We start from the raw sequence: 24346 nt of genomic DNA on the forward strand, positions 1-24346 counted from the left end.
TGGCTATCTAATCACAAGATATTGACTGTTTTGCCACTATGGTTACCCGTTAAGCTATAAAAGGAGGTCCAAGGCAACCTTTAGAGGGATTCAAGCCCTCGCACACTTGTACGCGCGTAGTTGCTCCCCAAGGCCACCTTGCTAGGATTGAGTATTGCGTGTTGTTGAATTGCCTACATCCAATCCACAAAAAGCAGGAGTAGGATTTTATGCTTCTCAGCGGCCCAAACCTGGGTAAAAATCACTAGTATCATCGTCATCGTGTTGCTTCATGGCCTCCTCTCTTTGTGCAACGTGATCTCCCCCTTGCCGAACCAGAAAGGGGCTCATGGCCCCATATGTGACCGTGTTCACCCACGACATCTTTGGCACGCCAGGTAGGGGGAATCGCTTGCGCGAACCCAAAGTTTTGAACAGCGCGTCGAGCTTCATCATCGTCTTCATCGTCACCTTCTTCGTCCATGGCTTCAAAGAAGAAGCACGATGCTGTTCCCAGCCTCGTCCTTTCCAGACTCTACCGCTCGTCTCTGCCGCAGCGGTGGCGACGGTGAGAATGAGGGCGACGGCACTGCGGCTGGCACGGATGATGTGGTCACCATGCCGCCATGGCCAGAAGGAGAGGCAGGCCATGCAGCGGTGCCACCCTTCTCACGGCCACTTCATCGAGTGCGTCTGGTCCCAAGAAGTGCCACTTGGTCAAGCGAACAAGAAAAACAGTGTGTACTTGGCCTCCTTCTTCCTTCTTGCTCGCTAATGATTGGGTCGCGCAGGGGCGATGCCACCGGTGTGGATAAGCCCTTGTGAAGCTCAGTCGTGTATTTATCCCACCAAAGGTAATTCCTGAGTTGAATGGTGGTGTGAATCAGTTGGTTTGGCACCCCGGCAGGCGAACCCCGGCATGGCCCTATGCGCCAGCATATCCTTCACGCCGGTTGCCGAGGGATCATTGGAAGTGTAAGAAAAAGGAGAGAGGAGCCAGTTTTATCCCTTTTCCACTATGTTTCATTAGTTGTGAATGTTTGTACTGACCCCTCTGGCCCGTGTCGGGGCGGGACACGTGGCTAATGGACTACCTACTCCCTCCCTTTTGTTCCTTTTCGTTTTCCCTCTTTTTAGGGCGAAAATGGACATACATACACATGTTTCCCCAAGAGGCATAAAGAGGAGGGATGAACACGGGTGGAGAAGGAGATGCTACGCGTAGTCAAGTATATAGCCCGGCAGGAGGGAAGCATAGACAAAAGCTAAGTTGCCATGTTTGTAAAAAAATCTTAGTAACTTGCACTTGCGCATCCCTCAGACAACCAAGGTTTCGTATGGCGGACCCTCTGCGTGATGGAACCTTACCGTCCCTATTTGCACCCTTGCTTTGTTTCGAGCCTGCTCAATAGGGTAGGTGGCAGCATCGGGGATTACTAAGGAATAACCCACCGGCAGCGTGTTCTTGCCAGCAAAATGCTAAGGACCCACTCCTCAAAGAAATCACGGCAACATGCTGTTGGTGGGCAACCAAAAAGTTAACCATACGAATATTGATGGAGAAATGAAAGAGGGATAGCATATGCTCACATATAAACATCAGTTCAACCAACATCAAAACGAAGATAGTACGAGAATTAACACAAGATACATGTTTTGTCTTAAGTACAGGACAACATGGCAACGAGAGTGATCTAGGGCTGGATCCGACGACCTCCGAGAACTCTTGGAACTGAGAGGACCTTGTCAGTGAGGGGGACGGCCTTCGCCACGGCGGCAGAGGTGTCGACGCCTGTCGGCAGCTTCTTGAAGCCGTCAGAGAGGTCAAGGTCCGGATGGAAGAAGGCGAGGTTGCTCAATACCAAGAAGAGGGTGTCCCGAGCAAGCTTTCGAGATTCGTCAGCAAAGCAGGCGGCTTTGTCATCTTTGTACATCTTCAGCCCTTCGATCAAGCCTTCAAAGAAAAGCGTCAGCTTTACACTTGGAACTTCATGCTTGCCGACTGAGAAGGCCCAGCTCTTCATATCCATTTTTGCGATCTGAGTTGTGGGGCGTTCTGAGATGTCGACCATGCTCTTGATCCAGAGGTCATGCTGCTGAATCTGGTTCTCCAGTTTGTCTTTAGCATACTTCTGTAGGGTTCTGGCTCTAGTCAAGTCCGTCATCAGCAGCTTCTTGCGGCAACCGACATATTCAACTTCCTTCTCCAAGGATCCAAGCCTGGATTTCATGTCAGAAATGGTGCCGTTGGCAGTATCAAGGTCCTGCCTCTTGGAGGAAAGTTGTGATTGCAAGTCCTCCAGGGTGGCCCTTGCTTTTTGTGCTTCCTCCTTGAGGGCCACGATCTCCTTGCTACTACCGGCAAGGTCCTCTGTCAGCTTGTTCAGTCGATTCTCAAGATTGGTCTTGGCAGCAAAACCGGTTGCTAGCTCATTAGCAACATTCTTCAGTTGGGTAGAGGATTCGAGAGTGAGCACGCTAAGAGTGGCCTTGTGGCTGTCCTCCAAATCCTTGGTACGCTGCTGAACGAGGGCCTCCAGTTCCTCATCCTTGCAATGGAGAGTGGCTTCGAGGTTCCCTTCTCGAGTGGATATGTCCTTCTCCTTGGTGTTCAGAAGTTCTTCGCGCTCTACCAAACAGACCTCCCGGGAAGCAATGTCCTCCTTGGCCATGGTCAGCACCTCCTTTTGCCGCACAATGGAGTGGGACTTCCTCTTGTACCACTAGCGCAACTCATTGCCTTTGTCCGCCAGATTCCTATCTATGAGATCGACGGAGTCACGCTATTCCTTGATTGCCTGCCACTTGAGGATGTACCTATGCTGCACATCTATAACCCTGCCGCCATGGCTTCCAGGAAGGCTAAATCCTTGGCACCATCAGTAGGATCGCCAGCTTCTTCAACTCTCTGGGACAACGGTGCCAAAATGTGTCTGATCTCTTGATCAAAATCTATGCCCGCTGAGACAGACGGGCCGGGAGCTGCGAGCCCAGGTTGGGCAGGGATTAATGTCAGCTTGCTTGGAGAAGGGTGCGAGGCTGCGGCTGGAGGATGGTTCATGGGGAGAGGGCCCATGGATTGGAGAGGAGCCTTCTCCTCGATGACTATACCTAGGCCAGAAGTGTTGTAGGGGGTTTTCTCTGTCTCTTTTGGGAACTCCTGGATATCCCTAAGAGTCTGTTCATGGCCTTCCGCAGCAGCAATCCTAGCCGCTTCCTCGGTTGCATCCTTTTTGATACTGGCCATCTCCTCCAAGAGCTCAGGTTCATCAGTTGACGGGGCTACAAACGAAATTAACAGATGGTATAATAAGAAGCCAGATACTGCTAAATCAAAGGCCAAGAAGTAAAGCAATCCAAGAATGTAGAAACAAAGACGAGTGGATTACCCGATGGTGGCTGCTGTGGAGGAACATCCCCTTCCCCGGCAACGTCAGTTGCCGGCGCATGGTCCACAACCACCCCTTTGGTGACTGTAACCTCAGCATGAGAAGACCCCTCGGTGGAAGCCCTTGCCGGTGATTCCTTTGCTTGAACTTGGGCCGAGGTGGACCCCTCTTGGCATGACCCACCTGGCTGGCTCTTGCTTACTCCTTCGGAGAGGGACAAGGGGCGTTCCTCCGCATCTCCACGAGAAGGCAAGGATTGCCCCAAGTCTTCACGCTAGGGGTTGGACCGGGGGCTAGGCGCGAGATCCCCTATCGTATCCCCCACCAGCCTCGTGCTTGTCGAGTGGCCCAGCACCACCACATGCTTGGCCCGCTTGGCCCGCTGAGAAAGGGGCTCCTCATTCCTGCCAAGTCAACAAAATCAAGATTAAAACAGTGACCAAGTACATAATAGTTCAATGAGAAGTTGGTAATCATACTTACTTCGGATCCTTGAGCATAGAGCTCGGCTCGTATGCCGCAGGTGGCAGGGTTGCTCTACCCCTCTTCAGAGTTGGAGGAGCGGAGCCTGCTGGCGGCAATAAGCCCATCGGTGGAACTGAGACCAATGACGGGATCAGGCTTGACGAGGGGCTAGGGTCTACCCATGTAACCATCCGTCGCTTGGTGGGTGGAGTCTTGGCCTAGGACAGGTGAATGGAATGGCGGCGTGCCACATCTTGCTTTTCACCCTTGGTTGTGGTCTCCTTCACCTTCTTTCTGCCCCATGGAGGGCGGGAGCTGCAGGATCTTTGCTGATCCGCTTGTGGAGACGCCGACCTGGCTCCGGAGCTTGAGGACCCATTTCGAGCCCTTCTTCCACCACCTCAAGCCCCTTTGCCTCCTCCGCCTAAACCCCTCCTTGGGCCCCTGTTGCCGTGGCCTAGGAGGTTCCGCCCCCAGCAGGATCAAGCTCGGTAGCCTCTTCCTTGGTGCACTCTTCACTTCCTTTGTCGGAAGAACCCACACCCTCAACTCCTTCCTCCTCCTCCTCATCTCTGAGTTCTGCTCCCCTGGCAGCCCTAAGCTCCCTATCCTCGGTGATTCATTTCGAAATGAACGCCTGTTCTGCTTTGGAAGTAGGCTTGATGAGGTCGGTCTCTACACTGGAAGATCATTCTTCCAAGCGAGAGACCCAGACCATCTCTACATCCAGGTCGGGCAGTGCCTAGTCGGCCTTGACTCCGGAAGCATTGCAATCGGGCAGCCATTGCAGGATCTGGCTCAGAGCAGAGTTGAGATGTAGGGGAACAACCTTTGCCGGCAGGTGGAATGGCTCGAGGTTGCCGAACAACTGATCACACATCCAGCTGTGGTCGTACACCATCAGCTTGTTGACGGGGCCTGGGTACAATTGCGTCATGTCAGCAGAGTTCTTGTACTCCCAGGAAAACCTATCCCTTTTCTGCAACAGCGCAATGTGGTGCCGGGGGAAGTCGGCCCCCACATGCTCGATGGTCAGCCCAGCAGCTTTGAGGTGGACGATCCTGTTCAGCACCGGGCGGAGCCCGTCGTTAGTGAGGCCCAGCTTGCCCCAATCACTTCCGCGCGTGACACACCCAGTCCGTGTCAAGAAAAACTTAGGGGCGTCCTTGTCTTGGATCTAGCACCAGTCGGCTCTCCATTCCTTCCACTTGTCGCGCTGCTAGACAGGGAGATAATCCCAGTCTTCCTTCTTGCCCCTAGGAATCCAACTTATGTTCCCCGAGCGATGAGATTTGTCTTCTATCCGTAGGGTGAAGAAATTCCTGAACAAATCCACATTGGGGGCGACTCCAACAAAGTTCTCGCACAGATGGGCAAAGATCTCCATGCAAGCCATGGCATTGGGTGTGAAATCCAGAAGATGGAACCCGTAAACCGTCATCATGGCACCGAAGAAGGAAAAGGGGGAAGAAAGCCCACAGAGGAAAAACACATAGAAAAAGTAGTACTGAATCTGCTGGAACTTTGGGCCCCTCTAGCAGAACTACAGGCTCTCTGTACCCATTCCTAGTCTCCCTCCCCCACATATATGCATACCTCGTCTTTAAGGTATTGTTGTCTAGATGCAACGGGGAGAAAACCTCATCTTCCTACCGCCGCCTCTCCAACTCCTCTACTTTCCTCTTCCTCTCCTCCACGGTGGGGTCCGCGGCGACGACCGCCTGCTTCCCCTTCATGGCGCCCGCTTCCTCTTCACGGCCCAGCGACACGTATGGCCCAGGCCCAGGGGGTTCTGTCGGGGTACACAAACAGGGGTGTTTATTTCCCCTGACTTGTGCATGGACAGAAAGCCTCCGCCCTGATGGCTAGGACTTGCCGGGGGAATGACTACCTCAATGTGGTCAGACCCGTCAAGCATATCCAGCCCCAACATCTAACACAAGGGTGAGCCAGAGAAACTTCTCTTCGTGAGATCAAGAAGACCAAGCCAAACATACAAGTCAAGATTCCAAGAGGAGTGTCCCTTGCCGGCCAGGCGAGGCCGGCAAGGTCGATACCACAAGCCAATAGAAAAGCCAAAATGCGCCAGCTGCGCCTCAAGAGCAACCGGAGGCTGTGGCGCGCACCCCTCCGAGAAGGCCGGCAAGCCCTACCCTCGGCAGGCACGAGATAATTACCATTGCATCGCAATGTCAATCACTTGTCCATGCGGTGTCGATCCCCCCAAGTGACTAACTGGCTTTCACTAAGCACGTGGCAAAATGATGGAAAGCAGATCACATCCATTTGACACCTGTCCAAAGGCGTGTCAAGATGATAAGCAGAAAGTGGTTAAGGCAGCATAAGCTTGTCGGGGATGCACCCCCGCGTGTCAGCTAAGGTAGCATTTATGGTATTTTGTCCTAAATGGCAGAGTTAGGTATGATAACATTGTTGGCTATCTAATCACAAGATATTGATTGTTTTGCCACCGTGGTTACCCCTTAAGCTATAAAAGGACGTTCAAGGCAACCTTTAGAAGGATTCGAGCCCTCCCACACTTGTATGCGCATAGTTGCTCCTCCGAGAGGCCACCTTGCCAGGCTTCAGCGATGCGTGTTGTTGCATTGCCTACATCCAATCAACCAAAAGCAGGACTAGGGTTTTAAGCTTCCCAGCGGCGCGGACCTAGGTAAAAATCACTACTATCATCATCGTCGTGCTGCTTCATGGTCTCCGCTCTTTGTGGAATGTGATCTCCCCCTTGCGGAACCGCAAAGGAGCTCATGGCCCCATAGGTGATCGTGTTCACCCATGATAGTTGGGGTGCATGATTGTGAAATCTTTGCGACGAACATGTAGTTTCAAACTTATTTTCAATCATTCCTACTCTTGTATTGAGATATAAGAACCTACCAATATTTTATTCCAGATACTAATTTAATATGCATTTCAAACAAACCTCCTGCAAATAAATCTCACTAGAATTGAGTTACACATAAGAATATATCTTAGCTTAGAACATATTTGTCTTTTAGTTGAATAGTTGAACCATGCATATCTCTACAAATTTTGTAATTGAAAAGAAGATGCAGGTCACACAAGTTTTTTTAGTAAACCAGAGCGGTTACGCATCTGCCCCGTATTTATATTAAGGAAGTGGCAAACATGCACCTTAATCAGTTTACAACTCGCGGTCACAACCATAGATCAGTTGCATTAGATTTTTAAAGGAGAAACTTAAACAACATAGTCTCACAAGTGCTCAAAGAGAAAAGCACCTCAGCTAGATAATACCTTAGCCACCTATAGAGCAGCCTAACCAAGAACTACCTGAGTCCTCTTAGAATTTATCCATGATCATAGTTGAGAAGCTACAGACACTACAGAAGCAGAGAAGCCTGACCTGATTGGAAGACTACATTCCATGGACACACAAAAGACCGCATCAATTCCAGCACATTTTCCAAATTTAGCCAACAACTTCCCAGAAAAACAATTTTATTGCAAAATACCCATAAGCTCAAGAAGGTTGCGAACTAATCAACTTAATAACAAAAGCATTGTTTTAGTTTTTCTAGAAAATATCCAAGGAAAAAATGAAGTGGAAACTCGGAAGGTGAACGAACAAACTCAAATTTTTGGGTTCCCTCCATCATTTTGTCCCCCCCCCCCCCGCGCACGCCCATAATTTTTCCCCTTCCCACCTTATTTTCTAGTTGTCCCACTAAATTTCCCCATCCCGCCCTGTAAATATGTTTTTACTTGTTCACAAGAACCCCCGCTCATAACTTCGCACTTTGCCCTCGTCTCTATCTTCTCCTCCAAATGTCGATCCCTCCCGGTGGTGTAGGTTCCGCAACCGCAAGGAGACGCTAACGAGAACCCTAGGTATTTTCATGAAGGTAACAAATATTTCCTCCTCCTTCCATACCCAAGGCCATCTAGTTTGCTATCGTTCACTCATGTTGTTTGTTTTATCCTCATATAGTCATGAATTACATGTTTAATTGAATACAAAAAGAAACTTAGGGTTTGTATCAGGTTGTTTGATGCGTGTGTTAAGGATATGGTCGCATGTTGTTGTTCTAATTGCGCTAAAGACCTAAACCCGAGCTTTCCTATCCATATGAGGCTATAGAGGAGTTTTATTTATTTGTTAACTCCTCACAAGGAATGCAGTCACAGCCCACTCCGCGCCGCCCCTCCCGTACGCCGGCACCACATCATATCCGCCGATGCCCAAATCCACCCCCTTCTATGCCCTCCCACCTTCGACGAAGCTTCCAACCAACCGGAGCCACCCCAAAATGGTGGGATCCAGCCGTCCTAGGAAGTCGCCACCAATTTGTAGGATGGATCCATGAAAAGGCACACTATCAACCATCCACCGCCGCGGCGACGCCCCCCATCGTGCTCCTTCGACACCGACCTGCCGATGCCGCCACCGTCGAAAAACAAGTACCGCGGTGTGTGGCAGTAGCTGTGGGGGACGTGCGTGTCTGAAATCAAAGGCACTGACACATGCGTCTAGTACTGGTTGGGCTCCCACCAATCGGAGGAGCTCGTGGCGAGGGCGTACAACATCAAGGCGGTGGTGTTGTACGGTTGCAAAGCGAAGCTCAACTTCCCATTCGGCACACACAATGTCCCGACGCCCGTAAAATTGACCACCGACTGGTATCCCGACATGTGGTACGGGAGAACTGAGAGGTGTTAGCAGCTCAAGGCGGCGCACGCAGACAAATACTACATGGCCGACATCCAGTGAATGCATCCGGAGATCGTCTCCCAGGAGAGCCGGCTACTCGAGTTGAGCCAGAAGGGGGTTCACGATACCGACGAGGACAGGCCATCTGAGACTAGCGCGTCTGAGGTTGAAGTGATCAACCTTTCATCGGAGTAGTTTAAAGTCGTAATCTGCAGTGCAGTTTGAACTAAATTATGTTATCTATGGTTATATCCGTGTTTGCAATGTAGTTTGAATTAAACTCAGCTATGGATGTTGAAATATTTGTCTATATAAGTGATAAGGGTCCATATAAGGGCCCTATATTTCAAGGCATCGGCCAGAGATGCACTAATTTACTTTACTTTTCATAGTCATTTGAAATTATGGTTATACTTTGATTCTTGGTTAACAAGAAGGTCTATTTACATTCATATAGTCATTGTACTTATTTGTTTTCATTGAGGCTCAATGTGATTACGTGATGAGGTTGTATATTTTTTTGATCCTTCCATCTTTCTTATCATACTTCAGGCAAACTGACAGACTACGAGAAGCTTAAACATCAAAATATCAAGGAGAATGCAGCTTGATTGTTGCAAATGTTGCAGGAAATAGGTGTAGAATCTACTGGTTTAGAGCTTATTCATTCGAAAGCATGGGTATTAGCATGGGGGTCGAATGAAGTGCCGCAGGTGAAAAGGGGATACCTTTTCAGACGAGGAAGCTGAAGATACAAATAGTGTCAACAGTTCAAATACTGGAGTTGTCGCTAGTGAGATTGCATCATTTGTAGAGGACACAAAATTTACATCTCTGATACAATTTATTTTACAGTAACTTCCTAGATGTGTGACATTATTTTTTACGAACATATGTCTTGTGACCTAAAATGTGTGAAGACTGCACGTGTATACCTGCAGGAAGTACCTAAAGCTCTCAAGAAGACCCTGCAAAAGAAGCTGGATGAAACTGAGGCTATCAAAATTACCATGGCAACGCTTCATCAACAGTTTCAGTCTACCAAGATTGCTAGTATGCGCCATAGAACATGGAGTCATCGACAAAGACAATGAAGAGAAACCTTTGGCTCTCCAAAAGAATCTTCAAGATATTGAGGGAGCTATTTACTACATCATCAGGTTGTTGTCACAATAATTCATTGCCCATGGCTGAAAAACACTGCCATCATACTAGTGCTTTGTTTGAAGGTGATGAAACTGCGTCCAAATGTCTAACTTTATTTTGTGACTATGTGCTATGGTCGCCAATTGTAAAATCTTAGATAGTCTTGGAGACTATTATTATGTTTGTGATGTAGTCACTGTTGTGAGGGCTGAATTTTCACTAAAATGCTAATTTTGCACAAAATCATATTAAAATAGTTGAAAAAAATAATTTTTATCATATGTGTCAGCCAACTGCAATATAACACAAATTGACCATCCCTAAATGTTGTGACGGTTACTGACGCCGTCAACAGCGTATGGTCCCACATGTAAGAAGCCACGTCACCCACGTATGGACCCGCTTGCGAGAATCCACGCCAGCGCTATAATTGGCACACATGTCAGAATCATGGACCGGTCAAATGACACATTGTCACAGAAAAACAATGGCTGGGCCCACATGTAAGCAGGCACGCCAACATCTTCAAGGCATGTATATCAGCAACCTTGACCGGTCAAAACTGACACCCGACTTATTACTGACGGGACCGTCGGCAATAAAACTCATGACGGACTAACAAAGAAGCAGCCACATCAGCAAGTGTCGGCCCCACTTGTTAGAATCTTTGATCATTCAAACCAAGAGAATTCCTTACCCAGGATTATTGCAACCAATGCCAATTCCCAACTTGCCCTGGGAGATGGTTACCATGGACTTTGTTGAGGGACTCCCTGTTTCCGGAAGATATAATTGTATATTGGTGGTCATTGACAAACTTCCAAAATATGGTCACTTCATACCCTTGCATCACCCCGTTACAAGGCAGAGGCGTTTCTGAATACAATATACAAATGTCATGGTATGCCATTGTCCATAGTCTCTAATCGTGATCGAATTTTGACAAGCCTTTTCTGTAAGAAATTGTTTCATCATACGCAAAGTACTGATACGTCTCCAACGTATCTATAATTTATGAAGTATTCATGCTATTATATTATCAACCTTGGATGTTTTATATGCATTTATATGCTATTTTATATGATTTTTGGGACTAACCTATTAACCTAGAGCCCAATGCCAGTTTCTGTTTTTTCCTTGTTTTAGAGTATCGCAGAAAAGGAAAACCAAACAGAGTCCAATTGACCTGAAACTGGATGGAGCTTATTTTTGGACCAGAAGAAGGCCATGGAGTAAAAGAGTTGGGCCAGAAGAGTCCCGGGCTTCCCACGAGGGTGGGAGGCGCGCCCCCCTGGGCACGCCCCTACCTCATGGACAGCCCGGAGATACCCCTGACTTGTACTCAACGCCAAAGCCTCTTATATGTACAGAAACCTCCAGAAATTAACCTAGATCGTGAGTTCCGTCGCCGCAAGCCTCTATAGCCACGAGAAATCAATCTAGGCCCTCTCTGGCACCCTGTCGGAGGGGCCCATCATCACCGGAGGGCATGGAGGAGGATCCCGGAGGAGCCATCATTGTCATGAAGGCCAAGGGCCAAAGGGAGAACCTCCCCCCATCCAGGGGGGATGCCATGGAGGAGGAAGCACAAGGGGGAGAACCTCTCCTCCTCTCTCTCGGTGGCACCGGAGTGCCATCGGGAGGGGAATCATCGCCGCGGTGATCGTCTTCATCAACATCACCATCATCATCACCATCCTCATCTCGTTTACGCAGTCCACTCTCCCGCACCCCGCTATAATCCCTACTTGAACATGGTGCTTTATGCCACATATTATGATCCAATGATGTATTGCCATCCTATGATGTTTTGAGTAGATTTCCTTTGTCTATGGGTTGATTGATGATCTAGATTGGTACGAGTTGTATGTTTTATTTTGGTGCTGAACTATTGTGCCCTCCATGTTGCGCAAGCATGAGAGATTCCTGCTGTAGGGTGTTGCAACACGTTCATGATTCGCTTATAGTGGGTTGCTGGAGTGACAGAAGCATAAACCGCAGTAAGGGGGTTGTGGCATATGGGATAAAGGGGACTTGATGCTTTAATGCTATGGTTGGGTTTTACCTTAATGATCTTTAATAGTTGCGGATGCTTGCTAGAGTTCCAATAATAAGTGCATATGATCCAAGAAGAGAAAGTATGTTAGCTTATGCCTCTCCCTCATATGAAATTGCAATGACGACTATCGGTCGTGTTAACAATTGCCTAGGACAATTCCGCACACCGACACATCATTATTCCACACTCGCTATTTATAGTATTTAGTAATATATTCTAACTTTATGATAACATCACCTACTTTCATATTTTAGCTCTCCGATATCATGCAAAGTTATCCTCTTGATACCCACAACGTAGTTTTATTTCTCGTTTCTAGTTGGAAGCAAACGCTCAGTGTACGTAGAGTCGTATCAGTGGCAAATAGGGCTTGAGAGAATATTGATCTTACCTTTAGCTCTTTGTGGGTTCGACACTCCATACTTATCACTTCCACCTTTGGAAATGGCTACGATGATTCCCTGCACTTGGGGATTATCAAGCTCTTTTCTGGCGCCATTGCCGGGGAGCAATAGCGTGGGGTTGATATTCTCGTGTGTGCTTGTTTGCTTTCTTCACTAAGTAGATTTTGTTTTTCCTTTTTGTTTCTGTTTAGTTTTGGGTGAAACATACATTTTTTTAAAAGAATGAAAATACAAAAAGAATTTACTTGCCTCTCATGCCTAAAAAGTTTTTCAAAAAGAGAAGTGATTGGAAAGTTATGCATTGAAGAAGTGAGGGTCGACATTGAGCACTTGTGTTCATGCTCGCAGAAACAATGTAGAATTTTTCATGGAAGTTTCTCTGTATATAATTATCCCCTTATATATATCCATTGTATTATAAAAATAATGTGCCAAGCTTGGGTTTTAGGATGATTAGATTTCTTGTTTACTATGTGCAGAACAAAAAACAGAAACTTTGGCTGTAGCGCATGATTTTACATTTTTAATGGAAAGTCAAATGGGTCTGAAACTTTTTGCACATTACTTATGTATTTTTTTTTCAAATTTTCAAATTTATTTCATAATTTTTGGAGTTACAGAAGTTTACTAAACCTCCAGATTACTACATACTGTCCTGTTTTAGACAGATTCTGTTTTTCGTGTCTTGTTTGCTTATTTTGATGCATCTATGGCTAGTATCGGAGGGTATGGACCATAGAGAAGTTGGAATACAGTAGATATAGTTCTAATATGAAATTGGAATGAGTTTGAAACAGTACCTAAAGGTAGTGATTTGCTTTATTATACTAACGGATCTCACAAAGTTTTTGTTAAAGTTTTGTGTGGATGAAGTGTTCGAAGAACGAGGAGTTACTGATGTGAGAAGAATAAAGATAGGCAATATCTCAAGATTGGGGATAACCGAGGCACCCCAAGTAAATATTCTAAGGATACTCAAGCATCTAAAGCTTGGGGATGCCCCGGTTGGCATCCCATCTTTCTTCTTCAACAATTATCGGTATACCTTGGTTTTTGTTTTGTTCACATGATTTGTGTCCTTTGTGTTTTTCTTTTTCTTTAAGAACCATGCTAGTATGAGATGTCCCTTCATCAATTTATAGAATACTTCATGTGCTTCACTTATATATTTTAAGTATGATCTTATAGAATTGCTCTTTGAGTTTCACTTAAATCTTTTGAGTATGGCTTTATAGAATGCTTCGTGTGCTTCACTTATACATTTTGAGCTTGGATATTGGTTAGTCTATATTAATTGTAGAACACTCGATGAACTTCACTTATATATTTTCTAGTATGAATAATACTATCATCTAAAGCGGGTTTGGAAGAGTGTCAACTTTAGGAACTAGTGATCCCGCCATTCCGAATGGGGAGAATTTTGCTTATGTGGAGAGTAGTAAAATTTCTATGCTCGTAGATCATGAAAAGAATGCTTTATGTGATGGTAATATTGTTGAACTCATTCATGATGCTACTGAAAATTATTATGAGGGAGGAATAAATGTTGGTAGGAGTTGCAATAATATCAAGTTTCTTCTCTATATGCTTAAAGTTTGAAGTTATACTTGTTTTTCCTTCCTATGCTGGTTGATTCTTGTTCCTATAAATTATGTGCTCACAAAATCCCTAGGCATAGGAAGTGGGTTATATTTAAATATTCTAGTCATATTCTTCATGATGCTCTCTTTATGTTTCAATTCTTATCTTTTATGTGAGCATCATTGAAATCATCATGCCTAACTAAAAGGCATTAAAGAAAAGCGCTTGTTGGGAGACAACCCAATATTTACCCTTACTGTTTTTGTGTGTTCTCATGATTAAGATACTGTATTAATCATGTATTATAGCTTTTGTTTCAATAAAGTTCCAAGTAAGACCTTTGGGAAGACTTGGGTGAAAGTTAATGTGATCCTTCTGTAAAAAACAGAAACTTTGCGCTCACGAGATTAGCTGCCATTTTTTTTACAGAAGAGTGCGATTGATTTGATTCTTTTTTCATAAGATTAATAGAAAAATTCCTCACGTCCACCAATTTATTTCAGAAGTTTTGGAGTAGCATAAGTATGGTTGGTGTTCAGATCATTACAGACTGTTCTGTTTCTGACAGATTCTGTTTCTGACAGATTCTGTTTTCATTGCATAGTTTGCTTGTTTTCTAGTTTCTATGGCTTATATTCCTCAATATAAAATGTAGAAATGATATGGTACAGTAGGCATTGTGTGAGGACAATTATGATCCTTGTCTTTGACAGTACCAAAGTGAATGGTTTTCTCCTTATCATACTAACCTATCTCACGAAGTTCCGGTAAGTTTTCTGTGATTGAAATTTCAAGCTTTGGGTGAGATATCGATATGAGGAGAATAAGGAGTGGAAAGAACCTAAGCTTGGGGATGACCAAGGCACCCCAAGGTAATATTTATGGAAGACTCAAGTACCTAAGCTTGGGGATGCCTCGGAAGGCATCCCCTCTTTCGTCTTCAAAAACTATCGGTATACCTTACTCGGAGCTATATTTTTATTCGTCACATGATATGTGTTTTGCTTGGAGCGTATTTCAATTTTACTTGCTGTTTGAATAAAATCATTGGATCTGAAATCTTAAATGAAAAAGAATCCTCCCATGGCTAGTTAATTATTTGACTACTCAGTGTCCTTCACTTCTATCTTTTTGGAGTAGTTTGTCATTTACTCACGTGCTTCACATATATCCTATGAGCAAATGGTTGAATGAATTGAATATCATAGATTTGAATTTATATATGTTTCATATGCTTATACCATGGGGATTAATGACTTCACACAGAATAAGTATAGGTAGTAAACTTATTGAAAGTTAGCAAACGTAGAATTGGTCACTTGAACAATTCATGAAAGAATATTGAAGGAAGAGAGATTTCACATATAAATATACTATCTTGGAAATCTTTTGTAATTGTGAGCACTCATTAAAATATGACATGCTAAAAGGTTGATGTCGGACAAGGAAGACAACGTAATGGGGTATGTTTTCTTATATCTGAAATAAAGTATATTGTCTTGGATCATCCAACATGTTGAGCTTCCTTTTCCCCCTCATGCTAGCCAAATTCTTTGCACCAAGTAGAGATACTACTTGTGCTTCCAAACATTCCTTAAACCAGTTTTGCCATGAGAGTCCACCATACCTACCTATGGATTGAGTAAGATCCTTCAAGTAAGTTGTCATCAGTGCATGCAATAAAAATTGCCTTCTAAATATGTATGATCTATTAATGTGGAGAAAATAAGCTTTATACGATCTTGTGATGTGAAAGAAATAAAAGCAACGGACTGCATAATAAAGGTCCATATCACAAGTGGCAATATAAAATAACTTTCTTTTGCATTAAGATTTTGTGCATCCAACCATAAAAGCGCATGACAACCTATGCTTCCCTCTGCAAAGGGCCTATCTTTTACTTTTATCTTCTACCCTTATGCAAGAGTCATGGTGATCTTTACCTTTCTGTTTTACATTTTATCCTTTGGCAAGCACATTGTGTTGGAAAGATCCTGATATACATATATATATATATATCCAATTGGATGTAAGTTATCATGAACTATTATTGTTGACATTACCCTTGAGGTAAAAGGTTGGGAGGCGAATCTATAAGCCCCTATCTTTCTCTGTGCCTGATTAAAACTTTGAACCCATAAATATCACTTGAGTGTTAGCAATTGTGAAAGATTAAATGATAGTTGAGTATGTGGAGTTTTCTAAATCAAAGCTCTAACATAGACCCTTCCTGAAAATAAGATGAATTGCAATTGTTTGATGACTGGGAATATATTTTGTTAGTTTCAAGAAAGTTTATGATCTATACTTTAACATGTGAATAGTTTGTTACTTGATCATGAAAAGTTTTATGAAGATGAGCTACTGTTATGATATATAATGATGCTAGAAAAAGCGATTGGAACAATCATTGATGAAACTTATGCAATTGCTAGCATTCACACTTCATAAATTATTTCTTTTATCATTTACCTACTCGAGGACGAGCAAGAATTAAGCTTGGGGATGCTGATACGTCTCCAACGTATCTATAATTTATGAAGTATTCATGCTATTATATTATCAACCTTGGATGTTTTATATGCATTTATATGCTATTTTATATGATTTTTGGGACTAACCTATTAACCTAGAGCCCAGTGCCAGTGCCAGTTTCTGTTTTTTCCTTGTTTTAGAGTATCGCAGAAAAGGAAAACCAAACAGAGTCCAATTGACCTAAAACTCAACGCAACTTATTTTTGGACCAGAAGAAGGCCATGGAGTAAAAGAGTTGGGCCAAAAGAGTCCCGGGCTGCCCACGAGGGTGGGAGGCGCGCCCCCTACCTCGTGGATAGCCCGAAGATCCCCCTGACTTGTTCTCGACGCCAAAACCTCTTATATATACAGAAACCTCCAGAAATTAACTTAGATCAGGAGTTCCGCCGCCGCAAGCCTCTGTAGCGACGAGAAATCAATCTAGGCCCTCTCTGGCACCCTGCCGGAGGGGGCCATCATCACCGGAGGGCATGGAGGAGGATCCCGGAGGGGCCATCATTGTCATGAAGGCCAAGGACCAGAGGGAGAACCTCTCCCCATCCAGGGGGGAGGCCATGGAGGAGGAAGCATAAGGGGGAGAACCTCTCCTCCTCTCTCTTGATGGCACTGGAGTGCCATCGGGAGGGGAATCATCGCCTCGGTGATCGTCTTCATCAACATCACCATCATCACCACCATCCTCATCTCTTTTACGCGGTCCACCCTCCCACACCCCGCTATAGTCCCTACTTGAACATGGTGCTTTATGCCACATATTATGATCCAATGATATGTTGCCATCCTATGATGTTTTGAGTAGATTTCCTTTGTCTATGGGTTGATTGATGATCTAGATTGGTATGACTTGTATGTTTTATTTTGGTGCTGTCCTATTGTGCTGAGTCAATTGCAGAAAACTACCATATTTGCGGCAAGGTTTGCAAAAAACCACCAAGTCGGTAATCCTTTGCAAAAAACACCGTGATTTCACTAAACTCCTTGCAGAAAGCACTGATCTGGTGATTTGGCCCGTTTGATCACTTTCTGACAAGTGGGGCCAACTTGTAAGAAGCTTAACTGGTAAAAAATTAGCACACACTCCTCTAGATATTTACAAAGAAACGCAATCAGACCCCCGGTGTGCACAACCGTGGCGCACTGGCCCTGCCATCCGGTACGCATGGTGACTCCCTCATCGGCGTCAGAGATGTCTATTGCGTCACCCTCCTCCTCTCCTCCCATGGACGCCTGTGTTATGGGGCGGCAGCATTCGTCGGGAAGGAAACGGAAGGGACGAAGGGTTGCAGGGGCGGGCTCCCGGCGACAACGCGGGCTCAGGGACGGGCTCCCTGTGGCTGTCGCCATTCCTGTTGGTTCTCGTTGGAGAGACAATGCCAGTGGACCTCCAAGATCCATCCATGGCGGACGCCTCGATGCTCCACATCGCCTACGTGGCCGCCATCGTCGACGTGCTCTCCGCGGGCAGCCTCCTTCGCTCCGCAGCCATCCACGCCGGCGAGGTCCGCCTCACCGCGCGACGCCTGTTCGCCGAAGCCGCCGGAGCATCGGAGGCGAGCTCCAGCCCTACGGGTTGGATATGCGGTCCGTCGCCGCCGCAAAAGTTGCTGGCCCACATGGGGAGGGACTGGATTGTGCACGGCGGCTCAGGACCAGGGCATGGCGGCTCAGGGCGTCCGCGCCATTGACGGAGGGAGGTGGGCGGGTTTCCGGCGGCGGCGGGAGCCGGTGGGGGCGGCATGGTCGGCTGCGAGGGCGCCCTGCGGTTGCCTCCTCCCGATTGGAGGGGTTGATTGCTTGCTATTTTAAGATCCAGGGGTGTGCATGTAATATTTTTGCTAAGACACATCCTTACAATCTGGCCCCACTTGTCAAAAAGTGATCAAATGGGCCAAATCACCCGATCAGTGCTTTTTGCAAGGAGTTTAGTGAAATCACAGTGTTTTTTGTAACGGATTATCGACTTGGTGGTTTTCCGCAAACCTAGCCGCAAATGTGGTAGTTTTCTGCAATTGACTCTATTGTGCCCTCCGTGTCGCGCAAGCGTGAGGAATTCCCGCTGTAGGTGAAAGTGCAATCATGCCCTTAATCATATTTTGATGTTGATGACAACATGCATATTGGGACTAATCATGTTTATCGAGTATTTCTCAGGATTATGTCTCAAGGGCTATGTGTGTGTGGATCATGACTACGGACATAAAACATATATCACTCAAGAGCAGAGACACAAGACAAAGATAAAAAGCTTCGGCTCCTTGTTTTCGGTTTGCTCTTGAGTGTAGGGATCCCGCACTATTAAGAGGGGATCGATGGATTTCACGAAAGAACTTGCTCAAAACCACAAAATTCCCTCTCATACCATCTCTAAATTCTTCCTCTAACTTGTGCAAAAATGGTAGTATGTTTCTAAGCTAAAAGGTCCAACTTTCACCGGACGTCCGAAGTCTACGGACGTCCGGCCTCTCTCAACCAACCAGACATCCGACTCTCTCCAGTCGTCCGATGAGTCTTCACAGAACTGATATTAGCGGAAGACCGGTCACACCGGATATCCGGTCACCGGACGTCCGGCAGCTCCTGTGCCTTAAGTGGCCAAACGGCTAGCTTCTCACTACCACTATATATAGCCTTTCTTCCCCCTGGGGATAGGGTTGACCACTCACTTTGAACAAACCCTAGAACACATTACACTCTCTCTCTCACTCCTCCACACCAAATCTTAGATCCCCAAGGGGTTTGAGAGCATTTGAGAGAAGTTATCCGATCAAGTGATAGATCCACCCCTTCCCCTTCTTTGCACCAAAGGAATTTGTGACTTGAGCAAGTCTTGAGCTTTTTCCCATCGTTCTTGTTACTCTTGGAGGTTGGAGACTCCTAGGCGGTAGGAGTCTTTCGGAGAGGAATCGACCCTTGTGATTACCCCCGGAAAAGTTTGTGAGGGTTTGGAGACCACCCCAAGGTCTACCACTAGTGGTTGAGAAACGCCTTCGTGGTGTTGTCTCAAAGAGAGAATAGGGTGAGCCTTCGTGGCGTTGGTGTGCCTTCGTGGTAACACCCACCTCTCTAAACGGTGACGTAGCTTCCCTCCAAGGAAGTGAACATCGGCTTACATCCTTGTCTCTCGGAGTTGCGGTTATCCCTAACCTTAACTCTCAGCTTGTGGTTACTTGTCTCATCTGCACTTACCTATATCATATTGTGTTAGCTTACTCATCTACTTGTACTACTTGATTATCTTGCTTAGCTCTTGGCATCACACTTGCAATTGTTAGGCTCACTTTCATATTCCGCACTATTGCCTAAAATTGCCAAGTGACAATTAAAATTTGTATTTGTACCTATTCACCCCCCCCTCTAGGTCCATCTCGATCCTTTCAGTAGTGTGTTGCAATACGTTCATGATTCGCTTATAGTGGGTTGCTTGAGTGATAGAAGCATAGACCCGAGTAAGGGGGTTGTGGCATATGGGATAAAGGGGACTTGGTGCTTTAATGCTATGGTTGAGTTTTACCTTAATGATCTTTAGTAGTTGAGGATGCTTGCTAGAGTTCCAATCATAAGTGCATATGATCCAAGAATAGAAAGGATGTTAGCTTATGCCTCCCCCTCATATGAAATTGCAATGACGACTATCGGTCTTGTTAACAATTGCCTAGGACTATTCTGCACACCGACCCATCATTATTCCACACTCGCTATTTATAATATTTAATAATATATTCTAACTTTACGATAACATCACCTACTTTCATATTTTAGCTCTCCGATATCATGCAAAGTTATCCTCTTCATACCCACAACGTAGTTTTATTTCTCGTTTCTAGTTGGAAGCAAACACTCGGTGTACGTAGAGTCGTATCAGTGGCAGATAAGGCTTGAGAGAATATTGATCTTACCTTTAGCTCCTTGTGGGTTCGACACTCCATACTTATCACTTCCACCTTTGGAAATTGCTACGATGATTCCCTGCACTTGGGGATTATCAGGTACACAATTGTGCATGAGTTTAGCAAGACACCATCAGTCAGATGGGCAAACAGAATAGGTGAACCAACAAATTGAGTGTTACTTGAGTTGCTTTGTTAATGCGCATCTCACCAAGTGGTCCAAATCGTTAGCATTGTGTGAGTACTAATAGAACACCAACTGGCATTCAACCACTGATAAAATCCCATTTGATATCGTTTATGTGCATCTGCCCCGGCACTTCGGAATTGCTTCTGATTACATTGTTACATCTGAAGATCTTTCGCGGTGGCCAGAACACCGACATGTTATCTTCAGTTCAATCAAGAAACAATTGTTGAGAGCTTAGTAGCGTATGAAAATGCAAGCTGGTAAGCACCGCATTGGGTGTTCCTTTGGTGTTGGTGGTCAAGTCTTCCTCAAGCTTCAACCTTGTATCCAGGCATCAGTTGCTCCTCGTGATAATCATAACTTAGCTTACAAATTCTTTGGTCCCTACACTATTCTGGAACGGGTCGGTGAAGTGGCATATCATTTCGATCTTCCAGCTACCAGCAAGGTCCATCCTGTCTTCCATGTTTCACTTTTGTGCAAGATGGTTCCGCCAGATCGCCAAGTGCTACCTCTATTTCCACCACCTGATGCTCACCTGCAAGTCAGCGTCGTGTTGTTTGTCAAGGCGACAAAAAAATTCTCCAAGCTCTCATCAAATGGTTTGACAACACTGATGATCTTGCAACCTGTGAAGACTACGAAGCAATCAAGCAACAGTTCTCGTGAGTGATGGCTTGGGGGCAAGCCGCATCTTAAATGGAGGGGATTGTCAGCTGCAAGGATGAACCAACGCGCGAAGAAGCTGGTTATTCAAATAGGTGCCCCACTTGCAAGCCTCGACTTCCTTCTCGGCTTGCAGACCCTGAATGGGCCCTGGGCCTTGTAAATGTTTAAATACTGATAACCCTCTTCTGTGTGGAGTGGCGTGGACATAACGGCTAGTCAGTAGGCGTGGGTAGGAAATTGATCTCCCCCTCCAGATACCATTTCTACTGTAGCTCGAGCTTCAAATCACAGCGGAATAGACTGAGACCTAACACAAAAGTAGGACTTTTACCCCGTTAGGGCCCTGAACCCGGGTAAACATTATGCCCCTCCTTACTTTTGTTCACTTGGCACTTATTTCAACCTCTCTAAAGCTAAACCTAACCCTTAAATAAAATATAGTTAAACTAATATGTAAAATCGCAAATATTTTGGATTGTAATCTCGGTGTGACATGTCAGCGGCTTTGCATTGTAAAAGTACTGGAATGTACACTCACTCTATAGAAGAAGTCATTTTCCTAAGAAAAAAAGGAAGTCCCAAAATAATACCCCTTGTAGCACCAGTAGTTGAAATGGCCACTTTAAGAAAAGATGCATGACGTCAAGTGATAAGCCGTTTCATTTAGGGAAAGAGACAAGCAGAAGAACTTCCACCAGGACCAGGAGCCATCATCAGAGAGAAAAAGAAAGAAAAAAAGAAACCTCCACAGACAAAACAAAACTGTTCTCCTACTACGTACAAGCAGTGCTGCCACTCCTGCTGCTGCTCTAAAGAAAACAAGATAGCGGCATTAAAAAGACAGGACAAAAGAGAAAGAAATAAAAGAGAGTCACCGATATGATTGGGCCAATATTTTTTGCGCAGCCCCCAACAGCTACAGCCTCTCCGGATTAACAAACGGGAGCGCAGGAACAGGTAAGCCGCGAAGGGCGGTGTACCGAACGCACGACGCCAGCAGCGCGGCTCGGGATAGGTTTTTCCCCGATTGTTTAAGCCCTCACGTTCCCGCCCGTGGCCGTGCGCCCGGGGCACGGGCGCGGCACGCGCCGGCGCGCCGGGGCGCCGAGGCGGGCAGGCAGGCCGCGCGCGGCCGGGCGCTCTGACCTCCGGAACGCGAATACGCGGCCGCGTGAGCTGCCACTTGGGCCTCCCCCTTCGTCATCCTCCGCTAGTTTACTCGCTACCTGGCGAGGCGAAGGTTACATCTGGGTGAAACGGAAAGACAGCGAGGTGTTCTGGGCAGCTTTCATGCATGCCCGACCGGGATCGGCCGAAACGACAACGGCTAAAGTCGTCTCCAGTGTTGGCATCAAGTGGTCAGCGAGCTGGGAGCCTGTAGTTCGTCTACCTCGCCGCGTGAAGCCGACATTCCAGATATTTGACAGGCTCGAGCCATGCGCGTGACGGCGACGCACCGCCGTTTCTCACTCGACACTACTGAGTGCAACTAGCGAAGTAGTTACATTACGGCAATTGCCTTATTAACAGTTAATATCATGATTTTGACATAAAATGGCACTCTAATAGTCATCACATGCTTGTGGATCGTCAAAGTTTATGAAGCTCATGGGTCAGTAGTCTGAGAGAGATTCACCTTGTGGCCAAGCTCATCGCCAAAGTGCTATCGCTCCGCCTGGCTCGGCGCCTTGGCCAGCTTGTTTCCACTAACCAGAGCGCGTTCATTGCGTGCCGTTGCATGCACAACAACTTCATGTTGGTCCAGCAAACTGCTCGTCAATTGCACAATCTTCGAGTGCCTCAGGTCCTCCTTAAGCTCAACATCGCGCGTGCCTTTGATACGGTCTCCTCGCCTTTCCTCGTCAACATCCTATGCCGTCTGGGCTTTGGAAGTCGTTGGATCGAGTGGATCGTCATTCTCCTCTTCACCTCTAGTACGCGAGTTCTCATCAATGGCTCTCCTGGGCCTCCGATCGCCCACGCCTGCAGGTTGCGTCAGGGAGACCCCATCTCCCCCATGCTCTTCACGATGACCATCGACGCCCTCAACTCACTTCTTTTGCATGCCCATAGGCGCGGCCCGCTTCAGCGCCTCACAGCTCGCCATGCCTCATTGAGTATATCCCTCTACGCCGATGATGTTGTTATCTTCAGCCACCCCTCGGCCTGCAATCTTCGGGTCATCCGCGAGCTATTGCGGTCTCTGTTGAGGCATCTGGGCTTTGCACACACTAAGTGCTCGACGATGCCCTTCCGATGCAACGACTCCGAGCTGACCACTATCAACGACGAGCTTGCTTGTGCCGTCGTCTGCTTCCCCATCACCTATCTCGGCATCCCTCTTTCGGTGAGAAAGCCCTCCGCTACGTCGCTTCAGCCGATCATCGAGAAGCTTGCCAAGAAGCTTTCCACCTGGCGCGCGGCGCTTCTCTCCCGCGGCGAGCGCCTCGCTCTGGTTCGCCATGTGCTTTGCGCAACCCCATCTCACATCATGGTGGTCATCGCTCTCTGTCTGACGGTTCTCAAGCAGGTGGACCGGACCATTAGAGACTTCCTCTGGCAAGGCAGGAAGGAGACCCGCGACGGCCATGGCCCTGTGCATTGGCAGCGCATCTGCCAGCCCCTTCAGCTGGGTGGACTCGGCATTCCGGACCTTCACCGCCAGGGGATCTCACTTCGAGTACGTTGGCTATGGCTGCAGCGTACTGACCCCACCAGGCATTGGGCGCACCTACACCTCCATAGTAACCCAGACACATCCACCATCTTCCGAGCATCCACGACTTGGGCCGTCAGCGACGGCTGGATGGATCCCTGGATCGATGGCCACACTACAAAAAAATACACTTCCGTGATGATACGTGTTTGTCATAGTAGGTCACTTTTTGTCATGCATGTATATACATGACAAATTTATGACATAATCAAGATAGTCATACATGTGCTGTCGTAGAAGTGTTCCATGACATTACCAAAATTATCATCACGGAAGTGTCCACTTCCATGACGATAAATCGCGCGTCACAGAAGTGCTTTCGTCAAGGGTGACCAACACGTGGCATCCACCGTAACGGAACGCCGTTAAGCTATTGGGTCGGGTTTTGGATCCGATAACCCGTTAACAGCCCCGACCAATGGGAAATTTCCACGTGTAAAATTCTTATTGGCCGGACGAAATACGTGTCAGCTCGTCAGTGGGTCAGATAGGCGCCTATGATACATTGACACGTGGCTCGGCCCAACAGAGGCCCATTCCTGTGAAAAGGCCTGCCCATTTGACTTGGTCAAAAGGTGGCAGACCAGCCCATGGAAAGCCTGTTAACGGCCTGTTCGCATATAGCCCATTTACAGC

This window comes from Triticum urartu, chromosome 2A (assembly GCF_056163025.1).
Source record: "Triticum urartu cultivar PI428250 chromosome 2A, HENAU_Tu73, whole genome shotgun sequence".
Classification (NCBI taxonomy): Eukaryota; Viridiplantae; Streptophyta; class Magnoliopsida; order Poales; family Poaceae; genus Triticum; species Triticum urartu.